At 36.8% G+C, this 27,953-nt stretch overlaps 1 protein-coding gene across 8 annotated transcripts in view; it reads left to right on the top strand.

Moving 5' to 3' along the window:
• LOC129774922 (homeotic protein antennapedia) overlaps window positions 1-27,953 on the top strand; it is a 120,302-nt gene that overhangs the window by 55,506 nt on the left and 36,843 nt on the right. For 2 of the 8 annotated variants that reach the window (XM_055779044.1, XM_055779012.1), the window contains exon 1: window positions 14,894-15,967. The exons of 5 other annotated variants lie outside the window; for them this stretch is intronic. The gene's annotated coding sequence lies outside the window, so the exon portion shown is untranslated. Of the gene's footprint in view, window positions 1-14,893; window positions 15,968-27,953 lie in introns of those variants that run through there. One more of the 8 variants, XM_055779059.1, reaches the window with a different exon arrangement.

Here is a 27,953-nt window from a genome sequence, read left to right as displayed (position 1 = left end):
TTCAAGTCACGTTTTTTCGCAGATGTTATCGGGAACCCGTAAGAATTGATGCAAAATATTCGCACACATAGTCGAAGAAAGCAGAATCCTCCTCTGTTAGCTGACGTTTAATTTAAATAGAAACACTCGTCGAATTTTCTCACATTGTACATGCACTCTTCACCGTAGGAACGCAGCAATTTGAAATTAAAAATAAAATCAAATGTCGCTTTGGCATTCACTCCGAACTACACACCATCTTGAACAATTCCGGGAACTATCGGAACCCTTATCTTTAATCGATATCCGCCCGGCTTTAACTTGTTTTTTTTGTAGATCATTAAATGCACATACCTATATGCGCATACACACAATATTTCACACGGGATTGAAGTGTAGCAAGCATAAATAACATTAGGATGTCTTAACTTTTATGGTGGTACTTCCCACATTTCTCTCGAACCTGCTTTACTGGATATCGAGGATCAAATAAGTGCTCTTGCAACAGTAGTAGTAGTATGTAGCGAGAATCAAAGGTGAACATTGCAGTTTTCCTTGCCCCTTGACAAAAGCGTCAAGTTTCAGGCGGCGTCGAGAAAAACTTTTCTTCTTAGCTTGAAGTACAGAGAGTTAAAAAAAGGCAACTTGATAAAGATAAATGCTCGCTAAAAGAGTCAGTCGCTTTCGTGCAGCAAGAAAAATGCCCCAGGGTAGGGCAACGCGTGGAGTAATTTTAGGTTACGTCGGTTCAAAAGGTTGATAAATTATCTTCCATCGCTGGGCAAAAGGATTTCAGCATTCGGTTGTTAATGCGCTCTACTCCTTTAAAACATAGCCCAGCAATCCATTGAATATTTTTTCGACGATAGCTCAACCAATGTCTACATTGATGTCATAAAGGGGTCTGGAACTAAGTGATATGATAGCTTTCTTCATTAAGGTTTATAATTCAATTATTATTATCATCAAAATATGTTCCAACTTCAAGTATTGTGAACAATCTAAATATAATATGGCCTTTATTGGATACATTATGTACATTTATATTACAATATTACAATATTGATTAAAAAATGCGTTATATCGGCAGAATAATGATTTGAAATAAATTAAAAGTATCTCTAGTCATGTACCAGGGACGCTGGAATATTTTTTTTAATTCCTACTCTCTTTGGCTTGGCTTGCCACCTGAAAGGGCAGTGAGCCGACAAACCTCACGAGAATTAGATGGCAAATCCATATACTCTTGCAACGATGGAAACATCCTAACCTCATTCAACATACATCGTTTCAGTTCCGATACGTATTTCCCTGTTCGTCGCAAGTCTACCCCATTGATAGCACATTCGGTTCGGCCTTTCTTTCTTTTTCAAGCGTTCTTTTTGTTTCTAAGAAATTTTTTGACATGAACATAATTTATGACTCCCCTACAGACATTAGAAGGAAGAAGTATAACGACGCCACCACACGCTCAGCATCGCTGGTCTACTCTACACATTAAAGATGTGATACTTGTCTTGTGGAGCTCCCTGAAGGATCAAGACTAGCTCTGAACGATAACATAGAGCGGGAGAGTCTCTTCGAAACTTTGTAACGAGCTCATCAACGTTTTTTGGCGATTTGGCAATTCGTAAAGAAAAATCATTTGAAAAAAATCAGTTTAAAAAATTGTTTTACAATAGTCATCAAATTTACCATCAGCTGCTGAGTATACTACAAGTTGATCGTCGATACAACCTTCCGAAACAAGATTTTCTCACACGAACGATAATAATAACTAAACAGCTGCTGGTTAAATATTGTTGAATCAGAGAAATATGAAGTGAAAAGTTCACTAAATAAAAATATTTCTCAGAAACACATTGGACACTCTCAAGGGGTGAAAACAGCAAGACGCCCTCAGATGCTGGTGCAGTGTGGAGCAATGGGGTCACAATGCAAAAAGTTCCTATCGATGATAGCCGACGAATGGAGAAACGAAGCCAGCGACGTGGTATTCAAGGATAAAATAAATAAGAGAAAAAAAAAACTCTGACAGCAGGAAATTACACTGCTGAAACGCAAATGCAAGAACCGGGCGTAAAACGGTACAGTGAAAAAGAATAACTTTTCGGACTAAAATTTCCACACTTATTTTTATTGAAACACCCTAAATTTAAACATAATCGATTCATGTTTTAAATTTATACTACGCATAATTCTTACTCTATAAACTTCTATGTGTAATGAATGAAGAAAGGAAAGGCCGAATACATGATTCTAACAACGAAAGCAAAAATTGAAATAGTGAAAAATGTTTCATAATAGTGGAAAAAGGGGTACTCATTTCTATAATATATTTTTTCTGCTGGTACTCCGTATTTTCAGCAGTTGGCGTTTTTCCTGCTGTTTTGCGATATTTTTTTTGTCTTCCTTCATACCCGCAAAATTCGACGGACCATGACTGTGTCTAACGAAACAACAAAAACAGTACCGCATAAAACACAACGTCCGTCGTTCGCGCGTTCACCGAAACACAGCATGATTTGAAAGGTTTTTGGAGTTTTTTTTATGTTTCGTTGTTCGTCCTTTCTGCGGGCGGTGGATCACACCATCCAACGTGGGTTGCTTTCAACAGCGATGGTGGATTTCGGATAACCTCACAATCGCACCGTGGAGCACTCCGTCTGTTTCTCCAGCGTTCCAATGTGAAAATAATGTTCGGTGTGGACAAGAGTCAGCCGACATGGAGGAATGAAGTTGATATCATAAAATATTTTATTGTTATTAGTAACATCAAAAGTCAACAATTTTCAACTATTCCTCTGTTAAATTAACCCATGAGATAAAACAAATATATTAGTTAGTGATTTTCAAGTGTTTGCGAAAAATTATGCCGCATGCCTGCGACGAGTACACAACGGCACCAAAACACCATTGTTTGTAGTGCATAGAATGCCTGAAAGATATCTCCCAGCAGGAGAGCTCCGGAAATACTGCGAATCCTGATGATGACGCTAAAATGCGACAAGGATAATGACGATATAAACGTTTCATGTTTATTCTCTATCTCCATCGTTTCATATCTGTGCGTTCCATACACACTATAAATAAATAATTTCTGCGGAAGGATATAGGAATTCATGAATCATCTTTTGAAACGGATAAAATATGACAGTTTGTTTTGGCCTTCTCTCTACTTGGCGACGTAAGTGGTGCATTAAGAGATTACATCGTACCACCCATGGAAGAATACAGTCGAAGTTCATAGTGTGTATGAAGATAAAGCACACGGATCACTCTCTGTTAGCGATTATAAGCATAACGTGGATGGCTAGTCATACCACGCTGTTCAGCAGGAAGTAACAGTTTGATCAAACATCCTGTTCTGCATTTCTCAAAGGATTCCTGCAAAAACAAGGAATTGGAGAAGAGGAAAAAAAACTTCGGAACCTGACTGTAATAACTCATTTTAACAACCACCCACACATATCACCCTTACTCCGAAAACACTATTTGAATAGTTGTCAGGCATGGTCTAAAACCAGGGTTGATGCATTTGATTTATGGCTCTCTGGATAAACAAAGTGCACGGTCAGGTTGACTGTTTTTGCAATACGTCTGCGTCTGTGTTTCCGGGATTCCATTACAATTTTCGCAAGTCGCGAGTAGTACCGAAATGCCGCTCCTGTGCACAGTATCTGCACATTTTGATTCCAGTTCTGTAGAATTTTAGTCCAACTAACTTCGATTTGTTCATTTTTGTGTGATATGGCCAGCATAGTACTCTGGTTCAATAGATGATGAAAAAATGGTATCTGTGGGAGATATTTCCCTTTTATCTATGCTTTCTACTCAAAGAAAATTGAATCGAGCCACTGCTAGTGTCTAAATTGACGCTGTTTACATTTGACGGAGTTTAGATGCTCCCGGCAGAAAATTTACGGATCAAAAGGACTATTTATGCAGGCTCGAGGCTTGAGAATATCTGTGCAAATCTCTGTCCGATTCACATTACAGTTTACATACATGTGTTGTATATTTTGATGTCTAAAATTATGGCACAAAAACGAATGAAACTTTACCTTAAACGGGGTCAAATAAAACAGATGTCTTACAAATGCCCTCGACAAACGGTGTATGTATATCATATCTTAATCGCTCATCACAACATTGGCCCTATAGTGTTGCGTGGTGCATATTCCTTATTGTGGAATGACGACTATTTAACCAGCTGAAATACCGCACATTATAATGCTTATTTCTAGCAACAAAAACTCCGACAAACAGTTTCAATATGCAAGCGCAAAGCGAAAAGAAAAAAAAACATCATACTGAAAAAAAACTTATGCAGAACGGAGACTCACCTTCATGTACCTCCAGTTGGACATAGTGACGTATGTCGAGAATAAATTGAAAACAGGCTCGCTCACGCGAACAAGGCAAAGAGTATAAGAAAATTAAATTTATTGTGAGAATTTTTCTGCGAATATACATACGAACAAACAAACAGGGTGGTAGTGATACATGAAGGTGATTCAATACAACACTACTCATCAATTTGCTCCAATTATAAAGATGATATCATTGTGGATGTGAACAACTGTTACATCGCTAAATTCAGGTGGACATGCAACACAAAGTACTACCCTAAGCACCCTGTTTAAACACACGCCTTTTTGGAGAGCATATGTTCGAAAAGAAGAATCGAGGAATAATTCGAATAGTATTTTACGCTCATTCTGGCTTAGCAATTATTTTTTTCTCATTTTTTGAATTTTTCACAAAAATTATATTTGATTAACGAAATTAGATCACCAGCCACCATACAAATAGTACAGTGATGATAATAATTTGTATATAGAGGATGTCTCCATCACATATTCGAATCAACGAATTTGCTTCAGTTGTGCATAACCGGTTGATGGAGCAGCACTGTTATTCATGAACAATAAACCATAAATATCTCAATCCATAGAAATTCCCTCTCCCAATGTGCTTGACCAAGGATCGGTAGCGGTAGCCTCAGCTAAACTCAAACTGTTATCATCACATTGTAGCCGCTTCTGGTTCCGTACCACCGCGGACAACATGGAACGTGCTCACGTGTTATTCACAGAAATATAGATTTCATCAATGAAATTGAATTGAAATTCAATTTATCTCTTTTCCAGCAGGATATTACATACGATTTTTGCATTCTACCGTGTACCGATATCTTTGTCCTGCTACTGTCCATGGTAACTGCATGCGTTTGCCGTTATTGTTGTCGCCGTCAGTCGATGATACATGGGCGCTTAGATGAATCTAGAGGGTCAGTGTGTATCGAAACTTGGCCGGAGGGTGTTTGAACATTATTTCATTCTATCTAGCTGATATTGACAAGCTCTACCATTGTTCATGCTCCTACCGGTCCAGAGTCCACGCGGTGATGGTGTTAAATATAGCGATTTCAATGCAACCAATCCCATTCCTAGCCGGGTGATGAAAGTGATCAACGCTCCCTCGGGTGCAAGCGGTGCAAACGGATATGTTATGGGAAATATATTTTGCACATTGTGCAATCAGATCAAATGTTCGCTCTCACTAACATCGGCTTTTCTGGATGATTGCCCATCGTCCGTTGAATTTAATTCTAGAGAAAAAAGGTAAACGATTACGTTGAAATACCGCAGGATTGCATTTTATTATTTTTCTTGAACTATGTTCTATGAATTCGCCTATTAACGTAATTTTATTAGCGTAATTTTGATAAGTAATATAGAATAAAAACATTCACAGTGTCATAATGATTATGCATTGCTTAAAATGGTTATGAATTATTACCATTTGAATTTACATCGCACATAAATAAAAATTATACTAAGGACACGGGTAATTTATGTTTTTTTTTGCATAAATGAACTTCTACACAACTTCAAACAAACTTATATAATTTCAGCACGTGCGAATTGTACTGCATAGTTCGATTAATCAGCCCCTTTAACGACGGCCCCTCGGTTCCATACCCGCATGTGTGCAATTGGAAATGGTTCTGTGAGAACGATTGCGGTTCGTTACTTTTTGTCCAATTGTCGGTGCACCTTTTTGTTCATTGTTCGTTTTGCAATATTTTTTATTGATAATTTTCCACCCTTCATGCGTTCCGATCAATAATTTGTGTTCCATTCTTATAATTAAACACGCTTTGAGTCAGCAAAATATTTCATGGGTTCATCATTTATGTCTGCAGTTCATATGATTTCATCATTGTGTCACGGTGCTCGGAAATGGAATTTGCCATATATCCATGTGGAACTGTTCCAACGCTAATGTAACAAAATCCAACGTACCACGCGCCTGAGTTTGATACATTTAAACTTATATAGGAATATGCAGATAGAAGTTCTTTGAAACGATCTTCAATAGTTTTTTACGTTAAGCTCACAATACGAATATATACATGACACTGAACCTATAATCTTGCCAAAAAATGAACACATAACCAAAAAAAAACCTATGATATTATCAACAAATTTCACAGAAGACAAAATCAACGAAGACTCGACATTATTCGTAAACTTACAATTTCAATCATTTTTTATCTTCCTTTAATGTACGACTAAGTTGGGCAGGAAAGTATAGGGTGACAAATGGAAATCTAAAAATTGAACACATTAAAATTATGTAAGATGGGTTGCAGAAATATTTACATCAAACGATTGGAAATATTTCTACGCATTCATCACAACAATGAAAATTATATATTTTTGAAACAAATTGAATAATTGGGAAATGTCAAGCATTGACTGCACGAAAATACAATCTTCTGATTGGTCCATCAGTGCTCCTCAAACTTTGCCGACGAGAAAGGGTTGTGTAACATTTACCCGAATACCATTCACCCGAAACACGCTCACCCGAAGCGCATTCATCCGAATGTAACAATTACCCGAATGCAACATTTACCCGAATGCGTCAAACATCCGAATGCAACGTTTACCCGAATGAAAAAAAGTGAAAAATCCATCAAATCAGGTTACGAGATATGTCGAATCTCCACATAATAAATAAGATTCAATCAATGCAACATGAGAGAGCAACGAAATACGAAGTAAAATGAAAAATTGTAATGAGGAAATTTGAAAATGATGCGGGAAACTTCGCTGATCCATTTTTAGAAGTTAGTGTAGGCATAATTAACATGCCGTCTTCTTTCCTTTCCGTATTGCTCTTTAAGGCCAAGAAATCATTTACAAATGAACACGGGCCTAGAAATGTTCTTTCGAAAATCAGGCAGGTAATTTTAACATGAAAAATATTAAGCGTTCTTCTGCGTTTATGGTCTACATGATCCAAATTACTGGGTAAGGTTTAAATTTTAAGAATTTGAAAGTGAAACTGTTTGTTCGTTTAATGCTCTACCAACGAAATATACGAGTTTTTGTATAGCAGTGATGTATAAATGTGATCATTTTAGTTCTATCATTTCAACTTTAACTTTGATCATTTTAACTCGTTTGAATTAAATATAAAAAAACTTCTAATTAAGTATAGCTGTAAATAAAACATTCGGGTAAATGGTGCATCCGGGTGGATTTTGCTTTCGGGTGGTGGTTTCATTCGGGTAAATATTACATTCAGGTAAATGTTCATTCGGGTAGATGTTCTATTCGGGTCGCACTCGGGTATTTGTTACATTTGGGTGAATTTTTATTGGGTAGCTGTCATTCGGGTACCTGTCTTTCGGGTAAATGTAACACGATCCGAAAAAGCACGTTGGTTACCTGCTACTCTCGTCTCGAAATCCAATTTGAATACCATTGCGAAATCAATCATAGTTAACCATCAATCCGAAGAAAAAAGTAATGCAATAAATACTGACTTTCCTTCGGCAAACAGTAAGTTTATGTTTTTCTAATGTGCTGAACAAGTACAAAGTATTGCTTTTGTGTTTTTTCTTTTTCGGCATTAGTTTGTTTGTCTTGTCGTCTCGTCTCATCCTCGCCAACCCTCGACAGATAGTCGAGCAAATGCTATCCCTCATCTCGGTTGAGACAACGATACCTCATATCCATATCCTTAACCTAACCCGTCCCACAAAAATTGTTGCCCCTCTAACCTCGAGTAAACCACAAGTAATCGGTCGAAACCTACTCCCCATTGATTTAAGTTGAAATTTTGTATAAACAAATCTTGAATTAGCGGCTCCGCAAAGCTTATGCGATTGAGCCTTACAAATAAACGAATTGAAAACGAAAAAAAGTACAAAATTGTTTGCTTCCAAATACATTCTAAGAATAAGCACAAAACAAGCTAAATGCAGAGCTTGCACTGAAGTCTGGGAGTGAAATCGCATTGGATGTCGATAGTGTGTTGTGTATGAAAAATGTTTTTCTTTAATCTCCACTGCGGATGAAAACATTCAGGTAGTGATGATGGAAGTAGATTGATCGCCATTGAAAAACGAAACAAGATGCATCATCTGACCAGCTTGTGTGTTGTTCTCGCGATAGCAAAAAATAATCATGAATCTCCAGCTGTTTCGACAAAAACAACCAATCATTAGTACTTCTCAGGACCACTAACATTTTCTTTAAAGGAATAATTCTAAAATTTCTATATTTTCTAAAATAAAATACGAAGAAATAAACAAGCGAGTTGAATCAAACTAATTATGTAGTTTAGATGTCAACAAATATGTCGTGTCCGCGTCAAAACCCTCCTTTTTAATGAATAGTGAACCCACCAATGGGCTCAAAGTACGAATCATCTTGAGAATTTTGCGAACCAGAGCATTCTCTGTGAAAAAATTGCAGTAGCTGAGTATAAGATCCTGAGAATTTGTCGGCCAGTGCATTCTCTTCACACTTCTTTTCTCTACAGAGTGGTAATTTTGCACAAAGTGATGTATGTCATAAAATAATTATTTATAAATCGTATATGTACTGAAATTTACATTATTCATTTTCTTTCGAACAATAAAGTTTTTTCAAAGAATTTTATTCGAAAAGTCGCCTTCATAGTCGTTGGCCGTTGTAAGACGCTTCCGAGAACACTATTACTACACAGGGCCGATATATAGCTATTTGAATTAGGATTGGGCGATCTTTATAAAAAGATCGATCTTATTGAATCGATTTTCCGAACGGCGTAGGGATCGATCCACTGATTAAATTGGTACCAAAGAATCGATCTTTGCCGAATCGATTTTCGAAAAATTAATAGCTTGTTTCGATTTATATGCTTATCCAATATGAATACTATCGTTTCTTTGAACAGGGAATACAAATTTCATATTTCTATTCAAATATCAAAAGCATTTTCTCTTGTTTCACACAAGAAGGCCACAGCCACAGGACATTCATCTTGTGCCGTCAGGTAGTCGTTTTATTTGATGAATTAATCGAAAAAGTATTATAAGAAATTGAACAACAGCCTAGAACTCAGCTAACAATGATCCCATAAAAGGCAATCGTGCCATACATCTGTCATACGTCTGGCGCCAGATCTAAAAGAGAACCTTTCGCCAGAATTTGATGCCAACTTCAGGTTCATTGATCCTATGCGCAGCCTGTTGCAGTTCATCCCCTCCGTAACTGCCGTTAGTTCTGTCTCTTTCAGCATTTGTACTGAAGTAAATCGTAGAAGAAGCAATCCAAATGCTGACATTATGTTTAAAAGAAATGTTAGCTGGCCTTTGGTAAGATAAAAAACCGATGTACACTGAAAAACAAACCTACAAAAAGATCGAAAACAAAAAAATCGATTTTCTCGATTTTCTCGAGTACTAAAGATCGATCCAAAAAATCGGAAATCGGAATGGAAAAGATCGATCTTCTAAGAATCGATCCGAGATCGCCCAATGCAAAATTATTGCACGCACCCTGTATTTATAGTAGTTTTTTTCCTTACAGGTACACCGAGTAATATTCGTTAGTGATAAAAATTAATTTTTAAGGACAATCAACCTCAAACTATGGAAATAATATAATGAATAATGCGTCCTTGTATTTTTATCAGGTATTGCATGAAAAATATATGAATTGTGCAAATCAAAACTCTGTTCTGAATCATCAACACTTCATCTCTAATTGGTTGTTACCAATACCAATTTCAAACAAACCATCCCATGGTCTAAATATAGTGGAAAATGGTGACTACCCCACATAAATATGTATTTATGAGTACATCTACATGAATTTTAATATGTTACTTTAAAACTAACTCAACCACACTTGTTAGACACACTTGTTTTCTTTATGATTAGTGAATGCAATAGCTTCTTTTCAACTGTATTCCCGCTGAAGTAAGTTCAATCCCCTTCGTTGCAATTTCCGAGATGATTGGTAGTAATATAATTAAATGTTTAATGCAAATCGTGTTCAATTATGCAAAAAGGCTAGATCGAACAAAATTTGGTTCCATGAAACGAACGCCAGAGTTTTTTTGTGCCAAGTGACACTGAGTCATCCAAAGGGAGAGGATGACAAACTAAATCGAATGAGATCCAAAGAAAGGACGAGAGAAATTTTAAGGACGTAACCTAAACGTCAATCCGAGATTGATTGATGAGATTTCGCATCCCTGTTTTCCTTGGCTCCCTTTACCATTTCCAAATCCTGAATTTTGCTCCCTCCAAAATGATACTGACGCAGCATCGCAGCATGAGAGTTTTACTCTTTGTGAAACATAGCTTCTGCCTCGAGAGAGAAAAAAATGGAGGGGTTTAGATGAAAGTGAAAGCGTTTCACGTCATCTGGCATTTCGAATACCAGGAGGGTGAATATTCTATCGTGACATGTTCAACAGTGGTAGGCGGGAAGAATCCTTCTAAGTCTAATAGAAGGCAAATTTCCATCCATATTGCGTCAAAGTATTGCTGAGACCGTATACCTACACCATTTTTCCTAATTTTAAAAGTGGCAAATTTGAGTTCCATCGCACTGATATCTTTCGAGGCTTCTACTCGTAATATGATCATTAAAATCGCTCTGTGGTGCAAAAGCTGTGCGATATAAAAACATAAATCATGGACAATAATTATAATGCAATAAAACATCCACCCTTCATTGATTTATTGTTGTCTTACGCTATTATCATTTGATTATTGAGAATGGAACAACCAAAGGTGGCCGAGTATTAGACCCAGACCTCAGACGTGGGTCAAACTCCTTCTTGGTACATAAACTAGGGAGAAATGCTATGGAGCGATTGGTGTTTGAAATTTACCGATGGTTAAAAGTCATCCCGAAATATGTGAATCTAGTTTCCACCAGATTCACCTCAACGATTCTCAGCAAATTTGACATATAACAAAAAATGCAAAGAATCAATTATGGGTTCGATACAATATTGAAAATTATAGAGCACGCGGGAAGACAATCAATTTTTATTGAGTGATGAATTGCTCCGCGAACTTTGTCTGACGACTCAGCAGAAACGAGTGGAATGATGAAGAATGTGCCTCCTTTCGGATGGATCATTTATTTTCGCCTGCGAGCTATACAAGAATCACAATAGACTAGAGAATGAGATACAATTATATTTTTCGAAAAAGAGTCTGATTTTCGCTCATGGCTGTAACTTCCTCGTGAACAAGTTTATATAACTTCAATTCAATTCTCCACAGAATGTGTGCTGTTGTTTTTTTTATTATATGAACCAGTATCGAGAGTCATTTGGCACAATTGTGAAAAGCGTTGCATTGTATACGATTTATGGAATCCTATTTTTCAACAACTTATTTAAGGTAAGGAACATAAATTTTTTCTCTCATCCTTTGAAAGGAATTATGTATTCTTCTACACTGTGACATCAAATAGTTTGGTGCATGGGACTTCTTTCTGGTCACGCTGAAAATAAATGTGAATAAAAATGAGTGTTAAATCACTTCCCCGTTGTAGGAAATAAGTAGTGTTTTCATTATTCATGGAAACGCACCGAATTATTTATTCATATAGGGTTACAATGGAGTGTTTTTTTTGTTGTTGTATGCTGCACTTGAAGCCGGATATACAGGTTTCGAATAGGAATATAGATCCCGTGCAAAGCGACACAATTTGTCACACAAGACCGCGCATACGCTGGAATCTAGCGGGAGCCACATTTCGCGATTATGATAACAATAAATTAAAATGTTCGTCCAGTGATCTCTATATTCATGCGGGCGAACGGTCATGAAACACGTTGAAAATTGATTTATTTATTTTAATATTTATTTGCTCAATTCTGTGACGTTGCCACGTTCAGATGCTCACCAACGGGTTTTTATTTGTTGCGTTTGTACAAAAGCGTGATGAAAATGGGAAAACATGTGTAATGTTTACATTTTTGATTATCAACTACCATTCTTAGTTGAGATTTAAAAAAAAATTATCCCCCTTGTGTTACATTGTACGCGGCGAATGATGAGAGATGGATTGTGTCACAGTATTTCCGATGGTAAATGACGTGACTATAGTTGTCATTGGATGGGATTCGAGATTCGCGGCGCAGAATAAAGACTATAGATATATATTATCATTGCTCACACTTTCCGCCTTTGAATGTCCGACGGTCCGGCCCAAAACCAACGTGAGCAGCAATCGGAGATAACATTTCAATCCACAACTCCACAACTAATTTCAGACATTATATATTTTTTCAAACTTTGCCGAAGTCTGTGATGTAACCGGCTATTTTTTTCCTTTCTTTTCCACAGGTATACGGCAAATGACTCAATTTTCTCAAAAAGTAAGTTAACGTATTTAGCAACGATCGGTCGAAATTTATACCTGTCTGTTGCGTCATGTGGCGATTCTGATACAAGATTTTCACCTATAATGTTGTCATTAGCGATTTTAGGAAATTCTAGTGCGTGTGGTGTAAGCATTGGTTGACTCAATATATTTTCAAACATCTCAATTATGTAGAAACTTCTACAATTTTGATACAAGAATATATTTTTAAATGTTCAACTTACTGACAGTCGGGTATGGGTAGAGCTTTGAAGCAAAATGGGTGAATTTGAAAGCAATTCTTCACCGGCAGAAAATGCATATAAAAGGATATATATCGACGTCTTCTTTTTGGTTACCACTGAATATGGACGGACGAAAGAGATAGCAGATAGCAGTTGTATCGGTAGAGGCGACAACATCATTGTCGGAGCAGTTCGCAAATGTAGGGGAAAAAACTCAACATTTTGATTGATGTGTAGCTAAATGAAATGTAAAAAGTGTGATGAACGAATGGCGAAATGAATGATTGGAGGAAGGAGATCGTGCTATATCGTTCCGCATATAGATTGTCTGTATGTGTGAACTTTACGAAGAGTATGAGTGATTACGGTTCCAACGATGTAGCTAATGTCGGAATATTGTGGAACCGTGGTCTAGTGTGGATCCACAGCGAATGAAATATATTTTTTTGAATAACTCAAAATATGTAGGCTGGAGTGCAACAATGTGTAAACGATGGATCCCTGTCAGTATGAGTTATATTCATCGTGTTTATCGTAGCTGTTGGGAACCTGTTTTATGTGCAACCTAAAAAAAAACTATGCGTAAATCTAATATGTGTTTTGATATATTTTTCAAACAACCAAAATGAACCTATCCATCAGAAAGACTCTGTAGTGGAACGAATCCACTCATTGAAACACCTACAACAATTCACAAATAAATTATTCACGAGCATATGTCGTCAAGAGAGCTTTAAAGCGTTTGCTCGCAATAAATAAAACCAGTATGAGAAACATCGTATGCGAAATACAAAATCTATTAGGGCATCCATAAATAAAAATTCGGTGAGGGCACCGGCATCAACCACTACCAAAGAAAAATCTTCACCCATACAGCTGAACTGTCGTTGGATCGATGATGATGATCCCGTACATAAACAAAGCATAAATCTTTCACTTCCTTGCTGAGTTCCCGACTGGCGCGCTCAGTTTACAACAACGTATATTCACACCTTTTCATAGCCACAAGCGCCCATTCACCGATAGATAGGCAGCATGGAAACTTCACACAGCCAGTTGTGACGTTACATCATTTTGAAAGCATGACACTCAGTACCCGAGAGTAGCGCAAGCAAGAATGGCGCCCAATTTTATTACTCACCACAGCTGTGTATTGTGGATTTGAGCAGCAACAGTAGCCGCACGTGATTGAGAGCCAAAACGTTCTCTCGTGTGTGAGCGCCACGCTGGTTGCGCAAAAGTAAATTATAGACTGTTTACAATAATATATCATCCATGGGAATCGAGCAGTAGGGTTACCATCCTCAACATTTATCTTGAATTGAAAATCATTGCGGCGTATTAAAACTGAATTAGTGATAATATATTTTAACACTTATTTTTCATTTTGCATTTAGTAGCATCTCTATTTTGTTAATCCAATTATGAAATAAAGTTGATTAATAGATGCAAGGACGAGAAAATATCCACAAAATCATAGTTATATTCTTTTTTTTTTGTTCATTGCCGACATTCGCCAACCCTAACACAAAGTACAACAAATTCGGCAACATTGCCTCGTAGAAGCATGCTTTACTACTAGTAACCCTCGCAAATATTAATTGAGAAGACTCACTCACTACCACTGTGAAATAAGACTACAAGCAACTCATCGCACTCACGTCTGAACGGCTGCACTCAACGTCACTCTTTGCAAGCGCGCGATGGATTCCATGCTTTGGATATTGTGTTTTCCTACCAAACTCCTTCCAAAAACCGCTTCGCTCTGACTGACTGATGTTACTGGGCTGCGCTTTAGATTTCTATGCCATTTTCCCTTTCTGCCGTATGCTGTTGCTATTTTTCCACCCAGTTTGCTGCATCAGCGTGGAGAACAGTTTCATTCACTCATTCGTTTGTTCGTTCGCTCGCATTGCTCTCGGAATCTATACACACGTAAAGTAGGATTGGCACACTCTGGCCATCGTTTGTCGGGGGTTTGTAGAAGTAGCAGCAGCAGCAGCAGCAGCAGAAGGTATATTCGACGGTGCAGAATTGTTTGATGTGTTGTTGCCCGAGCCGGATAACTGGCTGACTGGCTCGTTGCACTGTGTGCTCTGGTCGTACGATACGCGCGCGGTATTCGAAAAGCGGCCCTATGCGATGTGCAAGGGAGGAAAGTGTGCGCCCGGTTGTTGTGTGTTGTGTTTTTTCAAGGGATTTTTCATTAGAGAAGCTTAGTATTTGCATGACATTCGGGTAAATAAGACATAGGAATAAGCAATGTCCGACAATGGAAATCATTTTTCGCGGGTGATGAATCTATGATGTACGGTGTTGATTGATTCGCGGATAATCCTTCGCAGTGAGATAGAATCAGTATTGTGCTAAAATTTTCATAATTTTTATTCTGTTATGTTCTCGATGATTATCAGAAAGTGTAAATAACTGCCATGAAACCAGTTTACATTCTCTAGAATATTACGATTGCCTTGTAAGCCTCGTAATGAGCCATCAATATTCTGCCTAGCGGTTTCCTAGTACCACATATACCGTGTCTGTGGAGAGCGTGAAATAATCACACAGAATTACAACCGATTAAGTTCCTACCACCATAAAAATACTACACGGTTATATCAGACGAAGTCCTGCGGTGAAATAAATGGAAAGTGTTTCCTAATTATGTGTCTTCAGGTCATCAAATCCCTTCCGGTAGTGTGACGCAAGTTTAACGGTGCGCGAGTGAAATCAGTGCCATTGGCAACAAGGGAGCAGAAAGTGAGAATCGAAAGCAAGAAATTATAAGATTTATGATTCGATTGCAATCGTCGAATAGAAAACCAAGAAAAAGGCGACGCAAGAAAAAAGAGATAATTTATTAGTATTGGATTCAAATTCGTTAAAAAAAATTAAAAAAAAAACCAACGGAGAAGAATAGGTAGGAAAACCGTCTTGGTGACAACCGCAACGGATGATTCCCGAGGGAAAGTGAGAGTGTGAATGAGAAAATAAAAATTCAGCGTTCAATTATTAGCGCGTTTCCCTGCGGAAGGAAGAACAACATTTATCGATACGAGGGAAGGAAAGGTAAAAGATCATCCGACACACCGTTAAGTACAAATTGATTCCTTGTTATCCCATGCAAAAGATTTTGTACAGAAAAAGATAGAGATTTATTACTTCACGCTACTGTTCAATATAAACATAGTTCTCAACAGTGTGTGACTAACACAGTAAAAAAACAAAGTCTATCATTCGGCGGGGCAATCAAATCGTGGTGATCATGTTTAGAAATTGAAATTGATCCCTCCTTGTCTTGTCTTGTTTCGGCAAAAATGTCCAACTAACCCATATTCTCGCGTCTCTCATTTTAGTTTTGGAATTCGTCTGGAGATCGTTTTTTTGCTTCGCCGGACAACGTTTTCGTATTATTTTATTCATGCGATATATTTAATACAACATACATTTCTCATCCCCAAGCTCGCCAGTGGTCGTCGTTTATTATCTGAACAGCGGTGTTACTTTTATTTTCGTACAAATATTTTGTTGTAGCGAGAGTGGTGTCCGACTCTTAAGAGGTCTTCTTGCCTCTCTCTCTTCACTGCTCAAAAAAGAAACGTTGAACAGGAATATTTTATTGTCAATTTTCTGCCATTATATATTCTGCGCGCGCATTTCGATGGTGCGTTCTTTGAGCCGACGCGAGCTGCTCACTCGAGGGGTGCACCCTATTAGCCTATTAACCGAATTAGCAATCGCTCGCAGGGAAAACGATGAAACAAAACACTGTCAAAAATGTTTTGATGTTACGCTATCTGCTCTACGCGGTCAAGTTTTAATCACAAATCTAGAAAGCGGAAGTTAAATTATTCCAGCATTCCGTTTTCGTTTTACCGCACTGTCCTAGCTTACACGCGAACATGTAAAATTGTATTGCTGATAATGCTTGGCTACAAATTACCAACGCGGAAATACTTAATATTTTATATCAACCTATTCAAGACTGCGAACATTCTTGTATTATCAACCCATTAACGTGGAAACGTTGTTACAGCTAAACTGTATAAGTGAATATATATAGTTGAAGTTTTATCTTCCTTTATGTTCATTGGGGTATTACGAAAAAAGGAACTGTGAAGCTTGTAAAGATACTCAATTGAAATCTTCTCGCCTTCTCGCCAAATTTGATTTTAAATATTAAATTTACTACAGTGCATCCATAGATACCTTGATTTATAATAAAGTTGAACGCAACGCAACGAAATAGCTTACTTTGGAGGCAGTTGTTAAGCGAAATTTTGAGCGATTTGGAGAGCTTAAACTATTCTTTTCGTTCCAAATTAAATATGCCCATAATCAATCCGCCAATCATATATTGACTCATTTAAACTCATTTTCAATTACTAAACCGATTATGCTGTTCCAAAATTTTATTCTAACGCTCGTCAATAAAGTCAATCGCACTATTCACTCAGAAAGTTCTCAGTTTTGTGTACCTCATAATGACCTCATGTTGGGTAACTTATGTTTGGAAAGCCACGTGCAACGATTTGCTGAACTTTCTGAAGAAGCCTGAGGATGTTTACGTTGGTATCGATGCAGAAGAAGAAAGAATTGGATGCTGCTAGGCAGCTGACCAATTTGTTTGACTGCAATATTGAACTCGTGAAACATAACTGCGGTCTTGATAAACCCCTCAAAATTTCGTCAAGCTACCAAACCAAGACAAGGCTAACAACTGCCTCCAACGAGCTACCAAACAATAGAAAAGGCTTGGATAACAAATTCATGCTACTCAAGTCGGATCTTATGGGGCAAAAATTGAGTGACTCAGATATAACTTGTTCCCAGCTGTTGGATGTCAAAAGGCATGACGGGAAATTTTCATATCGATTGCTAAGGTCGTTTGTAAGACACTTTTTGATGACATCCAACAGAACAAAGTCCAAAAATGGCTCCCACAATCATGGACTCTAATTTAAAAGCGAAGAACTATATATCAGCTCAAGAAAGAGCCACAAGGATGAAATTGAAGGAAAGCTTGAAGGCAAAATTCAACAAAACCATGTATAAACATCACACAATTCAGAGGAGAAAATCTTTTCTATGATTTATTTTGTTGTATTGACACGGCTTAAACATCCCATAAATAAGAAAAATAAATCCAAAATGAAAATAAACCTTTATTTTCATTTTTTCCCTTAACTTTTCGATACATATTTCGACTAAAAATATCTGTATAATTTTTTTAATAAAATTTTAGTTCCGATAGCAGCAAAACCTAGTTTAGATCTTCTCACATTCGTTTCATATCGCTCTACCGCACACTCTCTCTTATCAGTAGAACTCATATGTCCAATCAGTTTGGTTATCGAATCAGTATCGTGTAACAATAAAATTTTCAGATTCTTGCCAAAGTGATTTCTTAGTGATTTCGTTACCGTCCATGCAGTCTGTAGTCTGTAGTCTGATTTGAGCTTTGCCAGTGTTCCACCTGCTGTTGTGCTACCAATAATTTTGTACCAAATCACCACTAGCAACAGATTCAGTGTGAGCCAATTTCGCAACAACCTAGGTTTCCTGCTCCATAATCACCCCTGAACGAAAGCGTGCTCCATCGTTGGTCCTTACATATAGACTGTGGCTCGCTAGAGGTTCCGAAAAATGGTTTGGGAGTTTCTTTATCCCATATTATAGTTCAAACCAGGTACAACATTATTGCCATTACCATCTGTTCTATAAACAATTGTTTTTCTGGTGTTAAATTCGCCCCAAAAGAATCTTGTGAAAAACGACTGTCACCTTTTTTCACCAATAGAGAAGAGGGTTTTATGGTAAAGGTATGAAGTTAAAACCTTACTAATAGCAACAAAATATCGCACAAAACTGTACATATTTGATATTATCTATATATTATACCAATGATTTATACACATTCGAGTTTGTTCGCATAATTTGCTTCAGGAATATAGCGAGCGGTAGAATGTAACTCATGGAATTCGACCTGCGAGCTTAGGAAAGAGTTGATTTCAAAGTAGACTGTCGCATTATTTATATTTTTACACGATTAATGAGCAAATGACCTGATTACAAGGGATACACTTTAACTTAGAATTCATAATTATACCCAGCATTTCAGAAACCGGCTCACGAGAAAATGAACGTGTTACGTTCATTCGTACTCATGCACCAAAACAGTGAGTAAACACGAAGCTACCTTACTCGGAAGCAGTGTTGCCACATTTTAATCTGTACCAGAAGGGAAGAAATCTTTCTCATCTGTACCATCGGAATTATTCATTGTGGATAAAAATCATGAAATATGGAAAAATACTCATCTGTTTACTAGTAAATATTATTTTTACTTGCTTACTTTATATCTTGAATAACTTACTACAAATACTAGTACGTACGTATTAACGCCGCCGACAATTTTTATTATGAATTTATTTTTCCGTAATGAAATTTATTCTGAAGTCAATGTAAGGGGGGGGCGAAGTCACCATCTAACGAGGAGACGGCCCCAAACCGCCGAGGTGACGCAATCCGAGTCGAATGCAATGTACATTAACATTTGCCAGCCTCGAATCACTCGTACTATCATTCAATAAAATTCTCGAGAGAAGTTTCAAACGCGGAAAATATGTACCAATCTGTACTTCTTCTGTAATCTGCATATTCCAGATAAATCTGTACGTATGGCAACACTGTTTGGAAGTATAATTGTGTATAATGAATCATGAACAGACAAAGTGCTCATGACTTTCTACCACCACTTCTAACCATAACGCTGGAAACATCCATCTACCTCCATTTATCATGGATAGCAAGGACGGATTATGGCTCTGTGGTATTTTTCTTTCTTTTTATCTAGAATAAAGTGCCTGCACAACCATTGGTTTTCGATTGTGGAGATTCAAAGACATGTGTACTATGTTACATGCTCCAGGATTCACAGCTTTGTACAAAACTACAAGCTACTCTGTCACTTCTCATCCAAAGTCCGTGTCCGTGTCCGTGTGCCAAAGACCGTGTGGAACTATGTGGAACTATTTCTGATGATCTCATCACTGGAATAATATGGATACCTAGTTATTCAATTTATTTTTCTGTAAAGTCATGATCCTTGGTAACTTGGAAAACGTACACCCAAAATCATTAAATTTGCCTAAAAATAACAGGCAATAACATAATATATATATATATATATATATATATATATATATATATATATAATTATATATATAAAAATCTCGTGTCACGGTGTTTGTTACCGAACTCCTCCGAAACGGCTCGACCGATTTTGATGAAATTATACTCAAAATACTTGGTAGGTATGAGAATAGATTGTAAACTATATATGATACCGGTAGGATACCGATAACCATACATTTAATACCGAGTAGGGTGGCTCTATGCAGAAAAAAAGATCTGGTTTTTTTTTCAAAAATTTGACTTCATATCATACAAATAACCTTAAATTTTGACCCCAATTCCCTATTTTTAAAAGCGATTTTATTATTTTTGTGTCAAAAATATTCTAATAATTTAATCGTTGTTCGTTTTTTCAACAGAAAAAAAATTATTTAACTTGTTCAATGACTGATGGCGTAACGCCCGCTTCATTGAACATCCATCTACAAATACACAAATAACATCAATTTATCTAAAGCAGGGAGCATCTCCGACGAGCTGGAAGCCTTTTTGAATAAGCACAATGAGTTATCGAAATTCTTCAAATCACATTTGCTCGGATCACAAAATGACAATCACGCTATTGCCATCAACCCTGATAAAACATCAGCTGAAGAGCACGTGTGTAGATCCAAAGCACAAGCGCTGCTGGAATCATGATAGCACGGTGACACGAGAAATTTAATGCGAAGTAAAAACAATAATCCGGAATTCATCGTTGACACACACCGTTCAAACGACCCTCGCTATGTTCTTCTTCAATGGCACTAACGTTCCCAAGGTTTGCCTTCTCAACGTAGTACTACTTGCGTCATTTTTATTAGTAAATAGTTGAGATTTCTATGACGAACAATACGCCTTGAATGTATTCTGGAGTGGCAAGCTCAAGAATACGCGTGACAACAGTGCAAGTCAGAAGGGTTTGTTTAACGAAAAATCTCTTGCATAAACATTAGACCAACGAGACCCCGTCACAGATACTTAATTCATTATGAACATCATTTCTCATTTTGATTTAATATTTATGAACATGCGACGAAACAAACAGAGGGCGCGCTCGAAGGATTTTTATGTTTATCATATGGTATATATACCGAACAATACGCCATATATATATATATACATATATATATATATATATATATATATATATATATATATATATATATATATATATATATATATATATATATATATATATATATATATATATATATATATATATATATATATATATATATATATATATATATATATATATATATATATTCATTGTATCGAGTCATACCATAGCTTGTTGGGAAGGTATTTTTTTTGTGCGCTATAATATAGTCCTTGACAGTGTTTTGTTTGGTTTAGTCGTTCGTGAGTTATAGTGTCGCAAATATGGAGCAAAATAAAGAGAAAATCCGACATATTTTACAGTACTACTATGACAAAGGAAAAAATGCATCTCAAGCTGCCAAGAAAATTTGTGCAGTTTATGGATCCGATACAGTTTCCATTTCCACCGCACAACGATGGTTTCAACGTTTTCGTTCTGGTGTAGAGGTCGTCGAAGATGCGCCACGCTCCGGAAGGCCTGTCGTCGAAAATTGCGACAAAATCGCTGAATTAGCCGAGAAAGACCGGCATAGTAGCAGCCATAGCATCGGCCAAGAGCTGGGGATAAGTCATCAAACCGTTATTAACCATTTGAAGAAGCTTGGATTCACAAAGAAGCTTGATGTATGGGTGCCACACACGTTGACGCAAAAAAACATCTTTGACCGTATCGACGCATGTGAATCGCTGCTGAATCGCAACAAAATCGACCCGTTTCTGAAGCGGATGGTGACTGGCGATGAAAAGTGGGTCACTTACGACAACGTGAAGCGCAAACGGTCGTGGTCGAAGCCCGCTGAAGCGGCTCAGACGGTGGCCAAGCCCTCATTAACGGCCAGGAAGGTTCTGCTGTGTGTTTGGTGGGATTGTCAAGGAATAATCTATTATGAGCTGCTTCCCTATGGCCAAACGCTCAATTCGGACCTGTACTGCCAACAACTGGACCGCTTGAAGGTAGCACTTATGAAGAAGAGGCCATCTTTGATAAACAGAGGCCGCATTGAGGTCCATCAGGACAACGCCAGGCCACACACTTCTTTGGTGACGCGCCAGAAGCTCCGGGAGCTCGGATGGGAGGTTCTTTTGCATCCGCCGTATAATCCGGACCTTGCACTAAGTGAGTACCACCTGTTTTTGTCCATGGCGAATGAGCTAGGTAGTCAGAAGTTAACCACAAAAGAGGCCTGTGAAAATTGGCTATCCGAGTTTTTTTTGCCAATAAGGAAGCGAGCTTCTATAACAGGGGTATTATGAAGTTGGCATCTCGTTGGGAACAAGTCATCGAACAAAACGGCGCATATTTGACTTAAAACAGATGATTGTAACTAATTTTATGAACAAATGAAAATTCAAAAAATATACCGCAGGACTTTTTTGACAGCCTAATATATGTATATATATATATATATATATATATATATATATATATATATATATATATATATATATATATATATATATATATATATATATATATATATATATATATATATATATATATATATATATATTGTAAATAATTGTAAATAAGCACGCATTAAAGCTTTTCGCATAATTTGCCACATACATGGTCCAGACCGAAAAAGATGTAAGTTCACGTTTATGGTCTCGTTTTTACTCTCGAAAAACACTTTCCAACTCTATGTTATAATAGGGTGTAATATTAATACGCATTTATGCAACAGCAACAGTGACTATGTGGATAGCGTTGTCGTGTAACCTTGCAACCTTGCCTTGCACTTCAGCCTGGTTTGGTTCGATATCCCCGCTTGACATCGTTAGGGTTTTTTTGGTTCAATTCCAAGTTGACGTTCAGTCTGAGGGGAAAAGAGCTCTGCACCCATTCATACAAACATTTTATAGCTTTTAAAAACGTGCTTTTATTTGTTTATTTCAGCAAACGAAAAAGCATGATGATGATGATGAAGATGATTTGTTTTCTGCCAACTCTAGTTTGGTTATAGTTTGAAAATCGTTGAACGGTATTGTGATGTGCACTATTTATACCTCTTTCTTATTTTTATCGTAGACCACAATATCAGCAACAGTCGACAATGTCTCTGTGTAAGATATATTTCCGATCATTTTAGATAGCTATTATCCAGTCCTGGATGACTACCATAAACCCTTCTAATTCAGAAAAGAGTTCACCTTACACGAGCCTTGTGTCCGTTAATGACCCAAAAGATTGAAGGTGCATCCAATAAAGTTCCTTTTGTCTTTGCGATGTTAGTTTTTCCTCTGCAGTCTCCTGCAAATTGCTTCTTAGCTCGGTCTTTGGTATACCACGAAGCTCCAAATTTCTTAAGCCATTCGTGTAAATCAGAAAGAGCAAAGAGTCTCTGCTACTTCTTTGAGGAACTCTCTCATGCATTGAGCTCTACCACCGTCTATTATAACAAATTGTTCTCGATAAGATAAATAGATTTTGTCAAATCAATAGCAATTTCTCTCGCTACGAATTCATCATTCTTTTCTGTAGAATTTACTGGAATTTACGGTTTTTCAAACAAAAAAAACAATAATGTAAAAATTGTTCGATAATTCGAAGTTCACATGTGTCTCATAATAGAATCCCTACCGAAATTCTGCTCAAATTGCGATGAGTACTGTCCTCAAGTTACTTAACGCAAGGGAGATCCAACCAATGACTTACAGTGTCAGATTTGAATACCCGTATGTGGATACACAGTTTTTATTATTATGATCATTATATATGATCAGAAAAATTTGACGCATACATGGGTACATAAATTACAATTTGTAATTAAATTGAATGTATAAATTTCAGTTTTAGTTTTTGCTTCATTATTTTCCAAACGAAATATTTTGTTCTCTGAGTAATGATTTTAGTTAATATGCGAATTATCTCAAATTTTCTTATATATTCGATTGATGCGCACCTAAAGTAACTTTGCCGCCCTTTTCGACTTGTTCATACCTCATTTCAAAATTATGAGTTCTAAGAGCAAAGAAAGTGACTAAAGAAGAAATACTTTTGAACGGAGCAAAAATCATTGATGCATTCTATCCATTTATGTTCTTCGATTTAGGTTCCTTAACATTTTGAATTGCAACAAAGCTGGATTTGATCCTGAACATGTTTATCTTATCGACGCATATAACAATATTTTACATTATCGTCCTTTTGACGTAAGCTTTTGTTTCACTGTTCAGTTGAACAGTTGATATGCGTTATTGTAAATAGCACATATAGTCCGATGTTTCTCACTACAAGCAGCAGAGCTTGTGTGGACCGAGAGAGGCTGGATCTACATCACATGATCATTTTTGGGTGAATGTAGTTATGTTATAATAACACACAAAAATGGGCAATTGAGGGTTCCGTATTTGAACTCACGATGAATGAAACACTTATCGATTTCAAATGGATCAAACCTTTTATTTATTTTGTAAGTAAAGAGTTAACGCGAATTTCATATTAGGTCAACCCAGTGCATTGTGATAAATAACGGGGAACGTTATTGTAAGTAACACATAATTCCCCAAATTGTTAAAAAATTATAAAAGGAAATTGTGTCAGATAATGATTTTATATTCTAATGATAAGTTTTATTGTAAGTATCAGGAAAAATACAGAAAAATTGGTAAATAAGAGACAGTACTGAGTGTTTGAATATTCAAATGACAATCAGTAAAAATTCTCATTAGAATTTGAACAATTTTAAACCGCAATTTTAAACATCGGATCTGCAATCTGATAGAGAATAATTTGCATTTCAAGTACGAATTTTGCCACCTGGCGTAGTGGTTAACGTCCGTACCTTTCACGCCAAAGATCACGAGTTCAATTCTCACTCCCGACAAGTTCTTGAGTTTAATAAGTAATAAACATCACTCGTAGACATTTTATCGTTCGAATGAAGTGATTTTCATACCCCTTCATTCAATCGGCGAAGAGGAATTAACGATCAAAACCATGCACCCCAAACATAACACTCTAATTTTCGAAACTTTTTACTTACACCTTAGTACAGACATGAAATAAGTAGTCCTACGGAGAAACAATGTCTATTCACACATCGCATTGCACATTTTTACAATTTTTTACAAATTTTTACAAAATAAATCTTCTTCATATCAAATTAAGCCGGACTTTTACAAATGTGAAGTTACAACGCAGAAATAAGATGAGAAAGTCAATAATAAATGTGACATGCCAATGAAAAAAGTAGTCTGTTTACAGACAATGCCACACGTTGACACCATTAAGTGAATTTCGGTGAAATTCAGTGTTGATGATTGATCAAATTAATAACCGTTTTCCAGATGTTAAACATAAACATTATCGAATTAACTAAATGGCTTTAACAAAGTCATGAATATTCCGCTCTAGTAATTGTATAAATTTTAAGAATTCAAGATACATCCCTTCAGTGGACTCTTGTTATCAGCCACCACTTAAAAATTACCATAATCATAAGTTGGAAACAATGGGAAGGAAAAGTACCACACCACTCATGTGGCATGAATTAATATAAGGTAACTTAACAAATTAACTATAGATAAATATGATTTCGTTTGACTTCGCTGGCTCAACCAACCGCAGTACGGAACACGTCGAAGGTGCCTGCAAAAAGTGAATATTCTGCATTATTTTTATTAACATGTCGGCTGCATGACATGTGTGGCGATGCATTTTCGCTATTTACTGAATGCTCTGGCATGGAAACAGTTCCAGTGTTTATTGAAACATGCATTATTTAATGTAAACATTATACAAAGTATGCATGCAATGTGGTCGATGTAGTTACATGAGTTGAAAATTGCCAGGTGTCAAGCAAATAAAGTGGAACGACTTGAAACAGAAGCATTTTTTTTCATTTCACGAAATTAACAATAACGATTTTCATCCTAAAAATATATTATATTCATTATATCAAAATATGCATAATTTTTAATGATCGATATAGCAAGGGAAAAGAAATGAGTGTGAGCGAGGTATTTTCAATGTTAAAAGTTACACACGTTGGAGCAAATTGTTCAGCTGGTAACCCGGAGCTGGAGGTTACATTTTCCATATCCTCGAGATATGATTTATAATAGGATTGTAGTCATGTTTTCGTTGCAAAAATGTATACATAATTCGATAATTATTATATTGATGATGGGCCTACACCACAACGTGATCTGCGTGCCATACGCAAAAAAAAAATCTGACGTTTGGACCGATCACGTAACATCGGCACGACCGCTGCAACAATATGTTACATAGTATATAACGTGGGCAATTAAATTAGTACATGCCATGGTAATTGATCCCTCGTACTTGCAAGTGGCTTGTACTAGCTTTTGTTCGAGGCGAACCGTGGCTTCGTTCGTTTCTAGGGTTCCGATCATAACGATCAATAATGACGGGCGAATGGGCGTGCGGATTGAAAACTCGCTCTGTTTTGCTGTTCCGTTTGGCGTGAGAATGCGAACATGTGTAATATCTGAGGACTGTTATTTTCTGCAGCTCCTTTCGGGTTAGAGAATCGTTTTTTATAGTTCTCAGACCAGTAGAAATTATAACGTTCGCGTTTATGTTTTCGCAACTTATAATTATGAATGGAATAATGTGGATAAAGTTCAACACAATGTATTGCAATGACGCATGAGTTATTGTAAAAAATTGTTTATTGATTACACGTTCCAAGAAGTTTGATCGATAATCTGAGGCAAAAAACGAGGTTTAATCGAAAAGAAGACATTCAACTACTCTTACTATTCTATCAGTTTCCATGACATAGAAATCATCTATGAAATTAAACGGGCGCCACCTTTATGCGTAAACCATACAACTCTTGTTTTTGATTCGAAACAATTCCGGTTAGATCATCTCCTCCACAATGATTAATGATTCAAATAAACAAAATCAAACTCGAACTCCTGGAGAGCAGATAAGTAAACATAAGTCAAGAGAGACTTGATGTTTTATTTTGAAAGTTACCCACCGCGAAATCGCATACTCCGAAATCGGTGGAAAAATATCTGATATTATTTCAAAAATCCTAAATATTGGAGCAACGATAAACATAGGAAAAACCATATTGTAACAATAATGCAACTCAAACTGACCCACAAAAAAAATATGAATATCTCATTAGCAATTATAAAATACTTTGTTTATGGTCCAGCAAAAATATTTTAAAAATCACAATTATTGGTATAAGTTCAAAAGTTAAGAAACTATTTTGGTTGCGCAGCATAAGACACTTGGAAAATATCGGATAATTGAGTGCTTAGCATAAGACAGGGAGTACATTCATTTCCTTCTTGACACTAAACTGATCTCGTGCTACTCTTTTATGCCATACCGGCGTCGATCGAGTTCTCTGTATCAATTTCCACCAGAGATCATTTCGTTCCTCAGGAAATGCCGCGTTGTGCAGTCATGCAACTGAAAGGCAGAAGAAGAAATTCAACCACATACTCCACATTTATTTGTTTCTTATTCCATTTGGTATCGGCTTCCCGCATCAAGTTGGACATCAGACGGAGTGGAGGTGGAAGGTGGACCGTCTGGTGAGAAATCTGTGTACCGTTGGAGAAACCTAATAGCGGACGTGGATCCCAACATGCGACGTTGGATCTCGAGTAGAACCTCTGAAAGCACAGGAAGAAATTCCTTTCCGTCACACAGTTTCTTTTACTTATATAAAAATGCAATTATAAAATACTCAAAATTCAACAGAGTAAAACACACTTCGCTTCGGCACACTTGCATACTGTGAAGTTTTCAACTGCCACAAGCGTTAAATGGCGTGCAGAG

Source organism: Toxorhynchites rutilus, chromosome 1 (assembly GCF_029784135.1).
Source record: "Toxorhynchites rutilus septentrionalis strain SRP chromosome 1, ASM2978413v1, whole genome shotgun sequence".
Taxonomy (NCBI): domain Eukaryota; kingdom Metazoa; phylum Arthropoda; class Insecta; order Diptera; family Culicidae; genus Toxorhynchites; species Toxorhynchites rutilus.
Note: the sequence above shows the minus strand (reverse complement) of the source record. Positions and strands in the feature narration are given on the sequence as shown.